This window comes from Stegodyphus dumicola, chromosome 5 (assembly GCF_044657685.1).
Source record: "Stegodyphus dumicola isolate Sdum_Otavi_A_Nest chromosome 5, ASM4465768v1".
Taxonomy (NCBI): domain Eukaryota; kingdom Metazoa; phylum Arthropoda; class Arachnida; order Araneae; family Eresidae; genus Stegodyphus; species Stegodyphus dumicola.
In genome coordinates, this window is record NC_140772.1 from 192,597,400 (window position 1) to 192,613,346 (window position 15,947).

General features: G+C 32.9%; 1 non-coding gene across 1 annotated transcript; it reads left to right on the top strand.

The window, feature by feature from the left end:
- Positions 1 to 15,430: 15,430 nt before the first annotated feature.
- TRNAG-UCC (transfer RNA glycine (anticodon UCC)) lies at positions 15,431 to 15,502 on the top strand. Its single transcript has one exon. It is a non-coding gene; the product is annotated as a tRNA-Gly (tRNA).
- The last annotated feature ends 445 nt before the right edge of the window (positions 15,503 to 15,947 follow it).

The window sequence follows — 15,947 nt, forward strand, 5'->3', positions numbered from 1 at the left end:
CCCCCCCCAAGCGTGCTCTCCATTAAATTTGGGCCGAAAGTGAGTGAAGTTGTACTGTCACTTGTATGATGTTCAAGGCTTTAGTCAATGACAGTCCCTCTCTGAATTTCGTGGGCTTGTTCTGATGTTACTATCAGACAGAAGAGGTACGTCACAACAACAACAACAACACAACCCAGTGCTTACATCAAAATACATATATAGGATTGGAAATGCAATAAGAAGTCTAACAAATAAAAAATACCATTAATCTACACCGGTGGGTTCATTAAAAATGATTTCGAATACATTAAAGAGCTATTACTATGGAAGAGAGAATATATTACTACAAACGGTTTATCAGTAGGGGCGAGGCCATTTCAAGTTTCAAGCATTCGGGCCTGGTATGGTTTCAATGACATGAAATGATCTGCAGAAATATTATTGACTTCCAAAATAATTTTAGTGAAGCTCCTAAGAGTCTTTTTATCCCTTTGCCGAGGCTTATTATATTTTTATCCCTTTGTATTATCTTTTTTGTATCTTTTTATCCTTTTTATCCCTTTGTAAGTTTGATCATCATAAGAGTAAGGTAGCTTTTTCTTCTATATGGACCTTTCACGAGTTTTCGTGATTTTAGTATGCTCAGCATAATTCTGCTACTCCCGTGGCACGTTCCTTCTAAGTATTAGTCTCCAGAGCAGCCGTCCTGTGTTTAATCTAATTAAGTCATCCTGGGTTTTCTTCATATTTAACGGGTACCTTGGACATTTGTAACAATTGGCGACATGTGATTGATTCCAATTGCAACGGTGAGGTTTCTTTTCATTTGACCTCACAATCAGAGCATTTGTGTGCTATAACTAAGGTTTAATTCGCAGTCATACGATAAGTGATAATAATGTTGGCAATTATGGCTTTGTGCCCCACTACGCTCGAACTTATAGACATCAATGACAATATCAAAACAAAGCAAGTTATTGATTTCATAAATTGTTTCTGTACTAGGCACGTTTCTAAGATGAATTAGAAATAATGACATTAAGCAAACGAGGGCGGAACTTACAAAATGATCACGCTTTTAAATCATTCAAAACCTTCGTCAACTAACTGCTTAATTTCTAACGGCAAACTCCTTAGAACTACCTCAAGGAGTTTGATCAAAGTTTCATGCTTGACATAATGTTTAAGTTGTGTTCAAGATAACTGGAAATAGTACGGTAATCGTGCTTACAAATAGGAATAATTTTGAGAAATTCAGTACGAATTCTACGTTAAATATATTACAGGTTTCATTGCTTATTTTTCCACAGATTCGTTAGATTTTAGACGGGGGGGAAGACCACAGTTAGCTTTACCATAGTCTTAAAATGTTCAGTATTTTTAGCTGTGTTCCTTTCACTATTATCAATATCATTATCCTTATCAGTATTATCAGGGTGATTGCTGTCATTAACAATATTGACACTACTACATACATTAGTACCTAATACTTCCAATTTATTTCCAGCAGCAACATCAACACTATTTTCCCTAATTTTATTAGTCCGCGCTGCCTTTCTAGCTAAAATAAACCCATCGGATTTAGAATCCGGAGGATTCTTAGATTTGTTCGAAGAGCGCTTGTGATTATCTGAGTTTCTCTGAGCCAAACGGGATTTTGAGAATCAAGACTTTTCTTTAAACACTTGAAAACAAGGCGTTAGAATTTGCTACACTAGAATCAGTTAGAGATTTTAAAGAGGTAAAATATGAATCAATAATAAAACATTATTGGTTCGAAAGAATCCGCATTTACCGTTAAGAATTTTAATCCTTTTTTCAATCAAGGCGAATTGAGTTTTAGTTATCGAATGATGAGCCACAGGCTCAACTTGAGCGTTATCCTTTAGAAAACTTTATGAGACTTAACGAACCTTGGTCCTATGGTCATGCATATTGATTTAAGTAATATACAGGACCATGGGACCAAGATTATATTGCATTGTTATATAAGAATAATATATCTATAAGCATTAATAAAGTCAGCCTGATAAAAACAGTCCTTTTGTAGAAAATAAACTAGAATAGTATCCAAATCCAATATATCACAGTCCAAATCGTAATCCGATTCACTCTCACACACAATATCGCAGATAGAACTGAAGCCATTACGAAAAAATATCAAACCTCACAGATGAAATAGAATCGAAGACGGTAACACGTGCACGCAAGAAGAGCTCACGAAAAAGCAACTATCACCGACGACATCTACAGCGATTTTTCAAACGACTAACTTATGTTGTAAAACTAATGCACTTTCATAATACTGAAGACAAAAGAAAGTTCTTATCTGTTATCGTTTGGCGACAGTTTTTGTTTACTATGGTGTGATTTTACCGGTAATGAATGATACTTGGATACATTTTCTTCAAGGTGTTAAAAAACTAGTAATGTAAAAAAATTAAGTTAAATGCATATTTTTTTAGCAAATGTTATTTGTAAATTATTGAATAAATGCCTTACACATAAAATTGAAAAAAAAAGTAAACGACAAAAATTATTATACTGTGAACTGAACGCAAGCGTATTTAAGATAAGAATCGTAGCTTATTTAAAGTATGAAATTTATCATAAAAATCATTTTTTGTCATAAATAAGGACTGTTTTACAGTTCAGAAACCCTGCTGTCAAGTATTTATAATACCAGTGATAGACCAAGATTAATTTCCTCATACAATTGCGAGTATTCTGGTTTTGCTGCAGTGTTTTCACCGAAATTTTTGTTATGAGTTCCAAAGCCTTTGCAGTCTTCGCGACGTTTAGTTGTTCTTTGAACTTTCGGTATTATTATTTGTATGATTGGATTTTATCCTTTATGTGTGATTATATTATTTTCACTATTGTGTATGTATGACGTTTTGTACAGTTAATGCATCATTTTTACTTTGTATCAGTATTATTAGTCGAAAGGGGCAATTTGCCCGGAAGGCCTGTTAATTTCCATTTAGCATTTTGCGTTCAAAACTTTAAAAGGCTGTATCACTTTTCTAATCGTTACCACCATATATTATCGACCTGTCTTATATTTAAAGAAATTAAATAATGAAGAATCTGCATAAATGTATGTTGTATGTGTGTGTCTCGCATTGTGATAAAACAACGGTACCTAGAGCTATCGAAATTTGAATAACGTAATCTTCCATAGAATATGAGCACCTGGAAGTCCAAATTTAAAATTTGGAATTTGTGTTTTTATCAATTTTATATTTTGTAAAACTTTAACGACTTTTTGATTAACAAACTCAAGGATTTCAAAGCGAGCAATGGAAATGTACAAAAAAAAAAAAAAAAAAAAAAAAAAAAAAAAATTATCTTCAGCGCGTGAGATTGTGTATCGGAAATTCTAAAGATATGCTCATTTTAAATTATTTTGCGATATTGCTATTGAACTGAATTTTATACTAGTTTGAGTACGTGGAACATGATATTTAATAAATAAAGGTAACACACAAAACTTTAAAAAAAATGCCCCTTTAGACGCAATTTAAAATCTGAAATCTTTCAGATTTTTTTCATTTTTATATTATTGTATTATTTTGTTTATTTTCTTTGGTAAAAGCGCAGAATAGGCTGCATCAACAAAACTGAGAAAGCGGAGCTGTGTGACGTCCATAAGTGGGTGGGACTAAGCTTGTGACGTCACAATGTTTTATCCATGGCCCTTATAAGAAATAATCTTATAAGGTCCATGGTTTTATCGCATTTACACTACGCGTACTTTCTATTTTCTCTTAAAAATAACAATAATGAATTGTTTATTATTATAAATTAATATCAAATTCTTTACTTTTAATTTACATTTATAACATTAAAGCTTAGGCGTTACTGAAAATAAGTATAATAAATTGTTTACAATTAAAATTACCATGATACAGTGAGCGAATTCTACTAATTATTAAAACGATTAAAAACGTCGTAGTCTCTCATACTTGTGCTTCATACAGCTCCAATGTTTTCAAAGATGTTTAAGCTTTAGCATTTATACAAACAAAAAGATTTTTGTAAATTTAAATTCATGTTGTGGAATATTTTAATTTTATCATTTTTACAAATTACCTTATTGCTACTTAACGACATAATTCCTTACATATCAGTAATTAGACAATTTTCATTATTTTCTAAAATTTTTAAACTTTACATTAATAAAAAAGCAGAACATTTTTTATTGCATATGAGCATCATTACACAGCTTTCTTATCAGTTTCTAAAATTCCTAAATCACGCCATATTCTCTGTAGGCATACTAGAATTCTACGCGTTAATAAATAAAATTAAAAAAAAAAAAAACTGAATTCTCACAATGAAAGAAAACAATATAAGAAAATAAATACTACAAATTTGGAACACTAAGCAATGCTTCACATACGCACACATATTATCAATGAACTCATATTATCGAGTGCAATTACGATACCAAACACTGCGTATTAAAATAATGAAGTAAATGTTACTTATAGGGTGAAAGTTTACAGTTTTGCTGCTGTTGAGCAGATCGTCGGACTATCGATATTTATCGTAAGTCGGAACGCATTATCAACATATCAAAACAAAACAGTTAAAAATACAATTTAAATAACAAAAAGGATCTCTCAAATATGATTTACAATTAACACAACAATACAAATTTAAAATACACAAACGATCTGCTAAACGTTGCACACACAAAGAAAAAAAAAAAAAAAAAAAAAATACATTACTGCTCGGCATCACACACAACTCCGTTTTTCTCTTGCACGCAACGATTCGTATTTGCTCGAAAAACATCAAAGAATTGCACAAACTCGGTATCCATGTGCACATCCATCTATTTTCACTTAAAAAAAACATCAGAGAATTGCACAAACTCGGCATCGCGCACAACCTCGGCATTGCGCACCACATTGGCTTTGCCCATGTACACATCGATCTATCTTCACTTAAAAAAATCAGAAAATTGCACAAACTCGGCATAGCGCACAACCTCGGCATTGCGCACTACATTGGCCATGTGCACATCCATCTATTTTCACTTAAAAAAATCAGAGAATTGCACAAACTCGGCATCGCGAACAACCTCGGGATTGCGCACCACATTGGCTTTGCACATGTACACTTCGATCTATTTTCACTTAAAAAATCAGAGAATTGCACGAACTAGACATTGCGCACTATCTTGGCTTTGCCCATGTATATAGCGATCTCTTTTCACTTAAAAAATCAGACGGTGAATAAACTCTGCATTGCTCATACACTCAGAAATCTGCTTTCACGTAAAAGAAATCGGAGAATTGCAGAAATTCGCACATAACCAACTCTATTGATTCGAGTGATAAAAAAATGTTTCCAGAAAAATTACACAAAACGAAAACAAAGCCACCAGAATAAAGTAACTACCGAATATCCAAATTGTCATATTTTGACAAGCACTCTATATTTTGCTTAAGTCAATAATAATAAATGAAACTTACCTTCAGTCCTCTCCTTTTGCACCCCATCACATTCTCCTTCAAGCACCCCACCCAACACCCCATTCTTTTTCAATCATAACTATATGCACACTTCCCTACAAAAAACTTTTCCAATCTGTCACCGTAATTTTAGCAAGTAATTTCGATAGTATAAAATCATTCCCGCACTTACCCAACCACTTATAGGTAACTCGCAAGACACCACACGTACTGAATTTACTCTTCGCAAACCATGAGTGCTTTCGAACAAACCTTGTAATTTGATGCTTACATTCGCCTCCAGTAACTCTACACATCCACTCAAAACCATCTATACAGTTCTTTCGTTCTACTAGTTTCATATCAGTTTCACAAATTGGGCATTTATACAATCCTGCAATCTAACGTTTCTCCATACACCACTCAATCATGCTTTTTTTTTAACCTCTTCGCTCTAACTGATAAAAAAAATCCAGATTCAGATGATCATCCATTCTGCAGTAAGCACCGAATCAAACACACTCATCAAAAACATTCTTTCTTTTCTGTATTGTGAGAAGTTACGGTTATAATTTTTAAATCATGCATTCAGTATTTTCAGTGGTTTGATAATGTTCGTTTTCAATCGTTTGGTATCTTAATAATACATTTGTGAGAGATAACTCGTTGCGTTAAATGCTAATACTACCACACAACACACAAAAGCAAAAGTAGATTTATAATTAAAAAAATCTCGCGCAGAACATTATAAACTTAACATTTCAATTCAGTTAAAATATAATTTAAGTTTTCTTCATATAAGAAGCTACGACAAGCTATTGTTTTTAGGAAGAGGCGTAACCACTATTACGTTATAAAAAGGCGTGCTCAAGCATAAGACAAGTAAACACCGCATCGACTGATGCAGCCTATTCTGCGATTTAGCCATTTTTTTTATAGGAGTATTAACATAGTTTAATTATTCATGGTATATTTTAGTATTTTTATTATAATAGTGTTTGCATTTTATATTTTTTTCTTTGTTCTCTCCAGGTCTAAATTTTATGTTTTTATTGCTGAATTCTTTGTACTGTGACATATTTACTTACATTTGCAAGCCTCGTGGAATACTTCGTAGGACACGAGGAGCTTTGTATTTGTTTTCTTAATTAAAAAAACTATATATATATATATATTCAGAGTTTACATAAATATGCTTATGTCATCAGTTGTTTAGTCGAATTCTAGGAAGTTTTGTTATACAATGTAAATTTTACTAGACATAGTCTTAGATATGATTATTTTCTAAAAATAGATCTTTTACATTTCACTACTTTCTTATACTCTATAACAAGACGACTGGTTTTCATCATATATTATGTATTTAACTGTAAAGAATGAAAAAAGAAAAATTTCGACAGTGTAAAATATAGAGATGACTGGTTCTGTTGTTCACTGATTTGATTTTGTAATGCATCATAATAGAATCAGGATGGATCGCTAGGAGCATTTCCTTTTCTAGCTAGAAGATATTCAGTTAACATTGAATATCATGGTTCATTTGTAAACCCCCCACAGACTGTAGCAAAACCTTTGATGCCCTTCGGGTGAAATTGAAAGTTTGGCTAAGCAACAAATTTACTTGCTTACGTACCTGACATTTGGTATCTGATTTTGATACAGAGCTTTAGTGTGCAGTGATTGAAATTTTCGTTCACTTAACCTCGCCCACCCAAAAGAGAATTTTCTATTCTTTGAATTTATTCTGAAATTCTACTACCTGATTGTTTTCTTGTGTGCATTCAGTCGAGTATTCTTATAAAACCAAAGGCATATTTCGTTATATCAAATGCAGTGCTCTGTCTACTTTTTTTTTTTTTTTTTTTTCTTGTTTTCCTAAAACGCAAAATTCGATTTTTATTGCATTCCTTAACAGTAAACTCAAATTATTTAAATACATTTAGATTTGGAATCTTTCAGACAGATTACTATCTACAGTAGATGGAATTTTGCACTATTTACAAAACTTAATGGGCGTATTTACAAGGATCAATGTAATAAAAACAATTTCGAGTTCATTTAAAATTTCAGCTAAGGGAGAAATGTACGAGAATTATTATTTATATTGCAGCACAAGATGTTCGAAAAAGGCGGCTCACTTAAAACAATGATACTACAGGCTTTTGTTTGCAAATATTAATCTTACAGGTCTATAGATATACATTTAAAATTACAAATGTTTTCGAAATATAGTATATAATTAAAAAAAAAAATGCTTTCACTACTGAAGGCACAATGATACCCGAAGAGCAAAAAGTCCAAATAATGTATGCTTAACGAAGCTTTTTTTTAATTAAATAAAAATCAATTAAGAGGTACAGTTGGGAGAGATAATAATGATAACTAATTTCATGAGTTTTTTTATAACTTAATAAATTAGCTACAAAATAAATATGAAGGGCCTTTTTTATCAAAAACGGTACCACTAATTGCCGAAATGAGAAACTTTCACTCCGCAGTTTCATCTTCAATCTTTACGAAAAATATTTCGTTTTAATAATAATATCCGAAATTAATTTCCATTTAAATTAGTAACAATGAAGTTCAGTAATCTTGATTAAAATGTGACACTATTAAAAAGTATTAGAATAACACCATTTATTTCCTTTCTTGCAATTTTGTGTATAATGCTTACCAAAATATATCATCATAAAAAAGGACATATATTATTTATTTATTTTTAAACCACAATAGTTTTATTTATATTGAATTATTATCCCGAAATAATAGAAAAATCAATGTTTTGTATGAAATAATTTAGTTTTAATCAGAGTTTTTAATCTCTTTGGCATAGGTGAGATTAATTTTTTAATTTTTAGATTTTTTAAAATTGTTTGCCCAAATTTTGCTGTACTTGTTCCTGTTTTTTTTTTTAAGATAATTTGAGGTTTTTCTTAAAGCTTTTGATCTACAGTGTTTCATAAATGTTCAAGATGATTACGGTATCAATCTTGGGTTCGAAAAAGCAAAATCCGAAGTACAGAACTTGTTCATCTTTTAGTTAGGTAATTTTCCTCTAACTTATATATATGACTATGCTTCGGGTTACTGTTGTACTGATAATTAAGTTTTCAGTCAATGAGTTCGAAGCTAACTTGGTATATAACGATGAATAATAATCTGATAGTATAACATTTAGAAATTTTTATTTTCTTATAAAAATTGCCTAGAACAATTTCTTGGAGCTCGTGGAGGGTACTTGATGGCCCACTGTCACCTGCTATCTCTCGTACCAACATGTTCCACACATGCTGTATGAGATTCAGGTCCCGTGATCTAGCAAGCCGTGGCAGATGTGGAATGGTTTCTTCACTCTCTAAATAATTCCGCACCACTCGAGTTCTATGCGGGCGAGCGTTATTGTCCATAACTATCGCTTCGGTACCCATTGTAACGTTAAAAGGACGCACAAGAGGCTGTAGAATTTCATCGCAATATTGACGGCTATGAGAGAATGAATAGGAATCACGAAAAGAGCAGAGCGGCCGCTTGTCCTTACTTGTATCCCAGCGCATACAAGTAAGCTTCAGCCTCTAAAATGTTCTCTTTCGACGATGTCTGGTGCCCGACCGCGTGTCCCTGTCTCTCGCTATATCATTGCCCTTCAGAAAACATTTAAAATCGAGACTCTTGGTAAAGAGTAAGTGTGTCCACTGCTCTGATTTCCAACGGCGATATTCACAGCCCCATTCAACCACGCTCTGAGATGCGATTGGGACAAAGGAAAACAAATCACAGGTCGCCGGGCGTACAGTCCACCTTCATGGAGTCCACGCGGCATATGGATATGGCGACGGGGTATTGGTATTGTCTGCAGCAAATCAGAGAGATGCAACGCCAGATTCCTTGCTGTTAGTGATCTACGGCGACAGGAAGGGATCAGCTGTTGCCCTTGTGGTAATCCTATGGATATGGCGACGGGGTATTGGTATTGGCTGCAGCAAATCAGAGAGATGCAATGCCAGATTCCGTGCTGTTAGTGATCTACGGCGACAGGAAGAGATCAGCTGTTGCCCTTGTGGTAATCCTCCGGCGTCCAGACTCACGTCTTTTACACGGGTTTCGATCTCTTTGGTAAGAAGATGATGTCTCCGGCTCAAGCTTTCCAATTTGCCTATCTCGGATTATGCAAGATTATTGTTATGATTATTATTATGTTGCTTGCGAACTGACGCATAGGTCCGGCATATCCCCTTTTAAGGCATTATGATGTGGTTGTAGAATTACGTTTTATGCTAATCTTGGTTGCCTATTAGCATTAGATTTTTTTTAGCTAGAAACGTGAAAAATGTGCAATCCCCAAATAAGAAGATCCCCATCTTTATGCTTTATAGCGAGGTCTGCGTACTGTTGATTTTCGCCTAATTTCGTTTGTTTGATTTTCGTCTAATAGTGTGTCTTTTTTTTTTTTTTTTTTTTTTTTTTTTTTTTATCAAATAAGCGAAATTTTAGTTCATTTGTTGAGAAAATTTTCATTCTTTTTTCGATTGCACTATTTCTGCCTTTTCTTATGGCATTCATGTCCCAGCAGTACCTACTTGGAAAGTTATTTCAGAAATCGTTTCCAAATAATCCATTTACAAACAGCCTCGTTGGAAGAGTGAATTTAGAGATTTTCGTACCATCTGGAAAATAGCTGTTGAGTTCTTTAATAATTAGGGGGTTGTTTGTTTTCTGTTTTCGAATGACAGAACTGAATGTGCGAAACCTAAAAAATATCTGAAATAAGCTCTATTGGTCATTATTTCCATTATTAGCATTTTAAAAAATCATGCTTCTCCCTGTCAAGAATCTTTTACTGATTTGCTTGTGTTTTATGTAACAAGCATTTTATGTCACCAGTACTGCTATTTCAAATTCTACGTTCCATTAATTAGACCATTCTGATAATGATAGCTGGTTGAAGTCTTCAAGAGGTATAAGTAGATTCAGGTACAGAGCACAACCTCATTTTGATAGTCTCATCAAGCATCAAACAGGCTAAACACCGCTATCTACAAATTTCAACACACAGAACGCAACCTCTTTTGATTGGCTGTGCTCGATAAATTAAAACGTAGCTTTTGTATTAAGGTTTTGGGTTATTCAGTTAAAATTGCTACACAACCCTGTTATCTGTGTGCCATCTTCGATAAAAATTACCGCCGATGCTTCATATAAAATGCCTTAAATCAAGAGCTTATTTTCTAGCAAACTCCCTGTTACTTGCAATATTGTTATCATAGGATGTTCCATCTCAGTGAAAGCGACAGTGGTATTGTGTAGAATTATTTTGTACTATGCTTAAATTTTGATGAATTAAACTTAGAGTTCATAGATTGTTTATTACCAGCTATAGATCGAACACATTTATTACGAATTTGTCGGATACGTAGAACAACACCTACAAAAGCTCTCCGGGTTCCTGTGGCGTTAACCATTCCGGACGTTATTGTCAAAAGAGAATCAGCTGTTGTTTCAGTTACACGATGGCATCAGTGCTATGAACTTTAATATAAGTTATATATACTAATTCAGAAGTCAAAAAACAAATAACAATATTTATTAACAATTAACAATGTATATATACATTGTTATTTTAAAAACATGAAGTAACTGAGCTCTGTCATTCATCATATTTCGAAACCCCTCAATTCATTAATTTGATCAGCCTAAACAAGTCAATAATAATGCATATTTTACTGATGCTTTAAGAACTGAAGTTGATACTGGTAGTGGATTTTCCTTACTTCAAAATAATGCAATATCAATAACATATGATGGTACTGTATCGCCATTTTATATCTAAAAATTTAACTTGATAAATTGAGCTGATAGCATTCGCAGTATTTCAAACAAATAAATAGCTGAATATAGCCATTATTTACAGTTATGCTGCATCAAGCGTTCTTGCTGTATCTGGCGAACGAGACAGACATCTACTAGTTTCAGATATTAAAAAAAAAATATTGTTAAACTTCCTTTAGATGTAAGACCTCACTTATACTAGATACACTCGTATTACTGGTACGATCTAGTAAACTAATTTGCTAAACAGGCAACTAATGATTTCCGAGAGAAATATCGCTGCGTTAGCCTGCTTTACATTTAAAACGAATAACATGATTGGAATATTTAATAGATAGGAAAGAGGACTTCGCCCTTTCTAAAAGTCGATATTTCACTATCATGTCGTACTGTTGTCACTGATGTAATTTCTAACAGGACACGTTTCTTCATAATAATGACATTTGGGCACATGAATACTGGCGCATATAGTTGCGGTGGCCAAGAAAAATGCCACTGCCACTAATTTATCTTTGATAGTAATACACTGGAGTGCCACTAAATTAGGGATAGACATGGCTATGCAAATTGTGTAGTGTTGCGCCACATTTATGCTCACGTAAGGGCGCTGTGGTAACTGCATATATAACTAGTTCTTTGGTTGTTGTTACTCAGGTGCTTCAATTGCCAGTATGGGTAAAACTTCTGAATTAGACACCTTCGATCACGGACAAATAATAGGCGCTCGAAACATGGGCCATTTAATTTCCAAAATCGTCAGAGAGCTAGGATTTTAAAGGTCAAGAGTATACCGATAATACATGAATGGTAGGGAAAAACAAGTGATTGTTCAAACTGCAAATGACAATTAGCCTTGGACGAGCGTGGGTGAGACGGCTCAGCCATATTGTGCGTAGCCAGCGAAGCTTCTGTATCCTCCACATAGTCCTCCAGATAGTCTATACCTTGTTTGTATTCATTTTATTTTTACCGATGTATTTGATTTTGTTATTTTTGCTCGTCTGGCTCGCCGATTCGACCTTTCTGTGGTTAGGAGGTATTTCTGCTAGCTCCGTGCTTTTCACAATTTGGACATATGTTCAGCCGGTGATGTAAATATGTAAGTAAATCCATGCACTACTTGGTAAATCTTCCCAAATTGTCGATTTATACTTCTGGATGAGGTGGTAAAATTAGGATTTTCATTTGCATACCGTCATTCATTTAGTCCATACCGTCATTCATCCATCATAATTTGGAACGGAAATTTCGTTTAAGGTCTTACCCTCCAAGTGGAACAGTGCTTCGGTACACCGGGCCGAAAGCCCTACCCCTTGTAGAACAGCTGAAAGTTTCGAATTATGACCGAAAAAGAACCTGGTGATGATCTCGAAATTTTGATGAGTGGGATAAATTTTGTGATGACAAGAAGCATCGAAGATGGACTAAGTGTTAGGAAAACTGTTCAAGAAATTAAGGAAGAGGTGACATTTTCAGTTTTTGTCATCAGTTATCATTCATCAGTTTTCGTCTTCTGCGATTTTCATCATGTAACTGACAGCTCGTAAACCTGCAGAAAGTTTATCAGCAACAGTTCTTGCATTGCGAATTTTTTCTATGAGCGCAACGATGTTTCTTAGGAAATCTTGTACTTTATCGTTTAGGATCCAGTCAATAGCAACGCTTGCTTCCCTCGGGGGGCCAATGCATTGGCGTTAGTTTCCTTATTTTCTCCGTTTCCACCTGCGCTTTTCAGATAAGGAAAATCTTTCTTCGTCCAGCTAGGCGGAGGGGGGGGGGGTTAATTCTTCATATGCTTAATTAAAAATATTCAATAATTTTATAGAATAGCATTATATATATTTTTTTAACTTTTCAAATATGCAGAAGAGATATAACGTTCCCATGTCATCAAAACTGTATATTTATTTAGTTTTATTTTATAATATGTTTCGCTGTTTCCTCTGGTTCATCTTTATGTCAATCTTTATTAATAAATCTTATTAAACTTTAAAAAAAACTTTTTGAGCGACCGCTAAAATATGAGATCTTTCAGATTTATATATATTTTTTTATTTTTTAGCCCCAAAGGAGTTATTATACTCGAAACACTATTTTGCTTTTCACATGGGCCTATTACCATTCAGCAAAATGTAAGAACTATTGTCATGATTTGATGGACACTACGCATGCGCGCTTTAGCCGACCAGCTCGTTTTTGTCTCTTTCCCAAATTACACCGAGTCGAGATAACGACAAGAAGAGAATGCTGCGATAAGGATACGTTATGCTGTAAGCCAGCAAATCCGTCTTATACCGCTTACCTATGTTGCATGAAAATGCTCACATCATGTCACATATATCCAGAACCCACCTGACGACGGATATATCACAGTTATCTTTCAGAATAAATCCATCTGTTATTGATTAACAAATTAAGTGACTTGCAATAAACGCAGTTCTGCATTTCTACTATTATCAGTTAGTAACAGAATCCGTGAAATTACAAGAGCTGGACTAGTTAAAATCACTATACATTTTTCATCTTTATTCTTTTTCGAATAATGGATGTTTTGTGTTCGTGTACAGGCTTAATATTCAAGATAAATCATCCCTTTTGAACCTCTGTATATAAAAACTTTTAGGGAAAATTAAACAGTGAAATTAAGTCTTTTATTTTATGTTATTTATATTTTATTATATTATGTTTTTTATTGCTTATATATTTATTATTTTTAATTTATTTTGTCTAGAGTATGCTACGGAGATTTATGATGCAACCAGAATAAATAAAATAATCAATAAATGAAAATAAAATAAAAATAATAAAAAAAATCAACAACAAACGTGAAAGCATCACCGAAAAGCCTGTATGAGCATTAAGCGGAGATTGAACGGAATCTAGATTATCCTGTTTTGACTATTCACTTTACGATGCAAACCAGGAGCAGCTTTTCCACTTTTTCTCTTCTACTGCAGGCTGGGCTGAATTTCTAAAATTAGAAATGCCGGAGCACTATGGAAGACAAAGTAAGTAAGAGTAAGTAAGAAGTAAAGAGGAGCAAAAGTAAATAAATAAATAAAATGACTATTCATATCATTAACAATTTAAAAATTAATTAGTTAATTATTATCAAATTAATTCAGAATTATTATTTAATTAAATAAAAATTAATTAAGTATTGTTTAATAAAATAATCAATTAATTAAAGATAAAATTAATTAAATAATTGAAATTAAAATTAAATAAAATGTAAAGAGGTAAATTAAAATTTAATAAGCGATTTTTAATATAATTTTATTGCGAAAAAAATTTCGAGATTAAATTTCTAGTGAAATTGTTGTTCAGTTACATAAAAGAAGTGCCGGAGCCTTCTAATTTAGGGCTCCGGTGCGCTCTAGCTAGAATTATCATTTATCCCCCAAAACTCCGGGAGGTGGGCTTCGAAGCTTTCCATATTTTAATTTTTAATTTTTACATGTACTACCTTTGGGTACGACTTTCTTCGACGTACAAAATGATTAGGTCCTTCATGGGATAGGGGATAGTAAATATGCATTTAAGCTACAACTATTTTCTTTTCTTTTATATTTAAAAAAATTGCTTTTTTTTCGAACCTGCAGCAGTTGCGTAAATCGTCTCTTAGTATTTAAACTTTGTTTTAGAAATCTTTTGAGGAATTTTGAATAAAGACTTTTGAGTTTATTTATATATAAACATAGTTTGGAAATATCGCGTTTATTTAAATAATTGATTTTAATAGTTCATAAAAAGGCGGCAAAAAGTTTTCATTTTACTGTTGAAATAAACTGGAACCCGGATGTTCAGTCCTTTAGTGTTTTTGCTGTATAATAACACAAATAAGAAGCACTACTTTATCCCAGCTTCTAATTGACAAGTATTAAGAAATAAACTGACATTTAAATGCCTAAAAATTCCCAGTTAAGCTGAAAATTTTATACATTTACCTAAAAAATATTTTCTTTGTTATAAATTTAAAATTTAAAAATGCAGTACTCATTTAAACCGCATTTGAAAAAGGATTAAATAAATAAGAGTCTGAAAATATAGATGCATAGCTTGAAAAACGTCTTGAAATAAAAACCACATCTGAAAGATTAAAGAATTATTAAATTTGCAAACTTGTTTAGAAAAGATAGTTTACTAGTATGTTGGAAGCGTCGGTGGTATAACGGTTAGCATAGCTGCCTTCCAAGCAGTTGACCCGGGTTCGACTCCCGGCCGACGCATGTTTCTTTTTTTCTTTCCTCTCATTATACTAAAAAAAAAAAAAAAATGCTCGTTATAAGTATAAGGAATATAAAAACATACGTCATTATACATAAAAAAATAATAATAATAATAATAAAAAAAATTTCTTGTCACATTTCTTAATATTACACATATCACGCAATGTATTTGATTAAACTTATGACGCCATAATCAAAGATATTTCGCATCATAAAGTTTGAAAATTCTACTTCGTCCTAATTGAAAGTATAAGAAACATTAAATTGCATTATTTTAGCATCTACAAAATAGCTCCTGTAAGCTCATTACGAACAAAAATTAATCAGCTGCACCTTAATTAAAATTGAAATCAGCTGCACCTTAACTAAAACTGAAATCAGCTGCACCTTATTTTGTAATTATAAGTTAATATCTCTAATTCTTAATTATTAAATTTATAAAACA